The sequence below is a fragment of the Sitophilus oryzae genome, unplaced genomic scaffold, assembly GCF_002938485.1.
Source record: "Sitophilus oryzae breed Bouriz unplaced genomic scaffold, Soryzae_2.0 scaffold_1067_pilon_pilon, whole genome shotgun sequence".
Classification (NCBI taxonomy): Eukaryota; Metazoa; Arthropoda; class Insecta; order Coleoptera; family Curculionidae; genus Sitophilus; species Sitophilus oryzae.
Window position 1 is genome coordinate 1,952,028 of NW_022145690.1, and position 5,726 is coordinate 1,957,753.

The window sequence follows — 5,726 nt, forward strand, 5'->3', positions numbered from 1 at the left end:
GGCTTGGGAAAACTCGGACGGCCGTTACTTTGTGGCAAGTTTTATCTCCCGCGCCGGAGAGAGAAAAATATGGCTGGAAAATGGGCAGGAGATAAGGATATGTGGTTGCAAGGTGTTAATGTGGCAGTGGGGAGTCGATTTCTCTGGATTTTTATTGGTTTTGAAAATAAAAGTTTTATAATGTTAATAATAAACAAACTTTAAAATTCTGTAGCTGATTCATTACTAAGTAATCGTATTGAGTTTATCAGAACGTCAAAGGATTTAAGTAGTGATGGGAAAAACCCTAGATCATATATATATATATAGATTTTATGGAAAGCACTGTTCATTAACATGTTGTATCCTATGTTATAGGGCTTGTTTCTCTCTACAATTTCCTGTCTCACAATGTACCGTTTGTGTCGAGGAAAGGATCATAGTTTCATCGTTGCCGATTTTCGAAAGAAATCAGTACATGTATATTATTTCGTATATTTTTCATTTTATTGATTTTATGCAAAGCACTGTTCATTAAAATGTTGTATCCTATATTATAGGGCTTGTTTCTCTCTACAATTTCCGTTTGTGTCGGGGAAGGGATCCTAAAATATTTTGATTAAAAGAAAATATATAAAAGTTGGCAACGCTGTGCCGGTCAAGCATAATCACGTGACTAAAACTTTATTTGGTATGAACTGTATGTAAATATCTACTAAGTCAATTATATTTCTTTTAAAATTCTGAGGGTTTATCATTTTTATCGAACAAAACGTTCTGTCGGATTTGTTTGTCTAAAAGAAAATCCTTGGGATAGACGAGACTCAACTAAAGCCTCTTTCGAAAATTTAGTGTAGCCAAGTTACACAGATTGCCTTTTAAAAGCCAGCTATAACGAAAATAATTCTCGAGAGGAATTTCATATTTTTCGTAATAAGCCTCTTACTTCGAACAGCAATCCATTTTACCTTGTTAGAAAAAATTGAATCGGCAAGTTTTAAGCAGTTTTAGTGAAATTTTTAAGTACATAATGTTTTATCAGCTCATTTATTTAAATGCAAAGTTTACCTTCCATTTAATCTACTTATGGTATCACTTTTTTATACAGTTGATATCAACGTTACTAAATCGTTTTATAATATTAAAAATTAGTCTTTTTTAATGATAGTTTTAAAACTTTAGAATGTTAACTTTATACATTAATAATAACAATCCGTGCTTTTGACTGTTTTATGCTGTGCTACTTAGAATACACATATTCAATAATACCTGTCTTCATTGTTTCATGTATTTTTGTATGTTCTTATAACTCGTACATTTAGAGGATGATTGTAGATGTACACTTTCTCTTGTTTTGATCTTTCTTCTCTTATTGTATTTGATCTTTCTTCTCTTTTTTGAGTTATAACTCATCATACAGTTTCGAGCCTTTAACAAAAGCCAGTATCTAAAACGGTTTTACAGAGGGTAGTTCTCCATCTTCGATATAAGTCTTACCAAAGTTTATAGCACGCATGGTTATTGTCTCAGCGCGTGACCTATTTGAAAAACGGTAAAGAGGAAATATGGTTCTTTTAAGCTTCATTCAGAATTATAGTTGAGGGTTGGAACCTTTGATGTTACACAGCAAAATAAAAACACTAAATCACCACAATACACCAAAACACTTTTACTTTTACACTGGACGCGCGTTTCGCTGACCATGTTAGCATCATCAGCAGATGATTATAAACTAAAGTACAATCTACAAGTTGAGCGTTTATATACTCGCTTAGTGGGCACCGAGTGGGCGTGGCAAAATCTAGCCAACCGAGTCAGAGCCCACTGAGCGTAACAGTTAGATTTCCGCCACTAGAATAGTAGAAACAAAGAACTTGAAGGAATTGGATCGTTGTCTCTGTTCATACCATCTTTACATTTATTAATTCTGATGCTTTCATATGCATCTAAATGCTTGTAATTTGAGGCTTGTTTAATTAATATTAAATTATTAAGATCTATACAATGTTCTTTATCAACAATATGTTCGGCAACGCAAGATTTATCCGGTCTACCATATCTTATCTGAGCTAAATGTTCTTTAAATCTAGTTAATATTGATCTTCTAGTTTGCCCAACATATTTCTAATTACAATCTTTACAAGAAATTTCATAAATACCCGACCTTTCCAGTTAAGGTGTTTTATCCTTTGGATTACCTAATAATTGTTGTAATTTATTATTAGCACTACACACAAGTTTATAATTGACATTCTTAAAAATTCCTTTTAGACCACGGGATAACTCTCGATCAAACGGTATCGAAAAATATTTAGACGAATTAATAGTTATTTTTTATACAAGGCGATAAAATGGTATTTTATCGTCGACCGAAAAGATTAATTCATAAAATCGCGAGTGAATTACAAAACTTTTCAAAAATGGAAGCAATTAAAAAACGTGCGAGAAGAAATAAAGTTTTTAACCTATCCTCGCTGTTAAAGTATCATTTAATGTACCTTTGCGGTTAAAGTACTATTTTATCTACTATTTTTGATAGATATAAAGCAATTTTAACAGTTGCTATGGAAAAAACTAATTAAAAAATATACAGGGTGATTAGCGGAGTATATTTCCTTTAATGATTTTTTTAAATAAAAATACAAACTTTTGTTTACTTATTGACTAAAACAGGACAATGTTATGGCGGCTTTCAAAGAAATTAGGGCTCCAAGTTAATTACTACCAAATTGCCATCGTTAAACGACGATTAGTTGATTACCCTCGAAGAGGGTTGCTGATTTAATTTCAACTAATTAATCGAAAACAAAAAGCTACATCATTAACGAAAACATGACGATGTTTTTCTGATTCCAAACGTTTAAAATTACAGACAACATCAGCCAAGAAAGATAATTTATTATATACAGGGTGTCCCAGAAATAAGTGCAAGTATTTTAAGGGGTGGCAGATCTCGATAAAAGAAACATATTTTCTCTTTATCGTTTTTCAAATAAGTCCAAAATAACGGAGTTATTTTACTTTGAAAATTTCCAAAAAAAAATATTTTTTTGCTAATCTTTTCTGGATTTTCTTTCTTGTAAATTTAATCTAATGCTTATGTTGCCATATTATCAAGAAATTATGTTTTTTAGCGTGTTTCTGGGGTTGAACTATACTACCAGTTAAAATACTTGCACTTATTTCTGGGACACCCTGTATATAGTTCATATCAAATAAACTTTTATTCACGTGATTAAGCTTGACCGGCACAGCGTTGTCCACATTTTCATTCTTCTTTTTATTAAAATATTTTATACTCAACATAAAATACCAAGCTATTATTCCATCTCTATTCGTATTTTTATCCTTCGAACCTGCGGATACCTGATCTAATCTTATTCAGACACCATACGACTCTTAAAGGATTATGCTCCTGCACATCCTTGGAGGATTAAGTCCCTTTTCTTGTCGAGAGTGGAGGAACCCAGGCTGAATGGCTTCTATGCCGTTTATTTTTTTGGTATATTCCGCTGTAGCGACAAAGTCCTGGGCTTTTGTTTCTCCTTCGTCTTCCTCTGCTCAGACTGTACTGAAATATTATTAAGGAAATAGGGCGTGAGGAATAATATGAATATAAGGAAATGGTGGAAAGCCGCGGAAATCTTAGATGAAGGCGTGGTTGAAAATGTCTCTTGTGCTTCTTTGGGTTCGTGGAATATTGTTTATTTTTAGACATGCTGTGAAAATATGGAAAGTTCATATTTTATACAATTTTATTTCTCAGAAAGATGCTGAAAATTTATTAGAAATATATTTCTGATATTTTTCTGAGATTTCCTCACTGATTTCTAATTTTCTATTATAAAGCATTGATCAAAAATATCAGTAAAAGTAAAAAAATATCTCTTGTACCGAATTTTTCGGTTTTCTAATCAAATATTCTCCGTGATTTTCATTAAAGAGATAGTAATGAATTGAGAAGAGCGCACAAGGGACGTATAAATGGAATAAATTCTTCAATAAAAACGAATGAAACGAGAGCATTAATCAAAATAACTACAAAGAAACCTTATATTGACGATCCGCGGGAAATGAGAAAAAAGAGCAAAAACGATAATCTGGCTCGGTTGAACAGATAAATCTGTAGTGGTAAAAAATACAAAAAGGACTCTTAAACATTTGTCTTTGTTTGATTCCTACACGACAACGCAAATCGATGAGCTTAATAAGGTTAAAAAAATATTAGATTAATTAATCATGAAATTATTAAACTATTTAATATGGAGCGTCAACTTAAGAACAGTTTGAATCGTATACTGTTTGGTTAGTAGCCTGATCTTTTCTGATGTTCTTTTCAAATATGGAATCGTCAGAAAAAGACCCCACGTTGGGCGCCAAAACTGTGGCGTTATTTATAAAACGAGAAAAAAAAATAATAGTGTGAAGTAAAAAATTGAAAATATTCATATACCTAATCTACTTACGAGAGGGATAATTTTGTCCCGGAAGTGCCCGGTGGCGTAGAGGTACAGGCTCTCGTCTACCAATCTGAAGGTGTGGGTTCGATTCCCACCCGGAATTTCATCAGCCGACTATTTTTATTAAAATAAAAATAGTTTTTGTACCTAGGTCGACTCAGCCTTAAATGAGTACTTGGGATTCACAATCCTGAGGTAATAATAGGCGGTTGAAGCGTAGTGCTAGCCACATTACCTTCCTTGTATACCGAACGGCTCTAGTATAGCAAGGTGTACCTTGCTACTCCCAAGGCGTTAAACGCTATATACGGGAGCTATTATATTATAATTTTGTCCAGGAATTACTGTATATTATATTTTTATATTGTTATAGATCTATTATATCCCCTTTTTTGAGTTATAAGTTATAACTCACCATACAGTCTCTATGTATACTGACATTACTGGCTGACGAGTATGTATTTAGCACGCATCAGAAAATGGTTACGCAAGGTGTTTTCTTTCGTGAGCTTTTCTGTGACTGAAAATCCTGTTACGTGATATTATCTCTCTTCCGCGCTCTGGACATTCAAAAATCTCATTGCTTTGTTGCATCTTTACTTTTTGGTTGCCGCTGTTAACTGAGTTTACAGTCTCAGGACTTTTTTCGAAAGCCAGTATCTGAGACGGTTTAACCGAGCTTAGTTTTCCATCTCCACTATCAGTCACACCAAAGTTTATTTCACAAATAGTTGTCATCTCGACACACTCAGAAACTAAGTGTTGAGAAAATGCTTCGTGTGTTTTAGGACTTTATTTTCTTTGTCTAATTTGTTCAAATTCCCTAGACCATTCTTTGAAAAACATAATAAACAAATAAATAGCATACTATATATATAAATAACATAAGACTACATAAAATAGATACGTACATATTTTAAATTCTGTATCTGTTTGTTTTACTAAAAAATCCTAAAACATTGACCTCAATTTAATTATTATTAAACAACGAAAACAATACGCGTACTTCATTTTTCTCAAAAATTACTCTTTACAAGTCTCTTTCTCTCGGTCAAAACAGTTCTTGTTTATTATTCGTTTCCTCGCGACAAAAGAATCCGCACCACTTAAAAGCAGCGACCTTTCTTAACAAAAGTAAAACGAATCTAAATTCTAAATTAAAGTTAAAGCAGAGTAAAAACGACATCTTACCTTTCCGCTTCCGCTTCTGTTGGTGCAAATTAATTTCGCAGCAATCTGAAACAGAAACAACATTAATTTGGAACTGCGTCGACGTCACAGGCGATA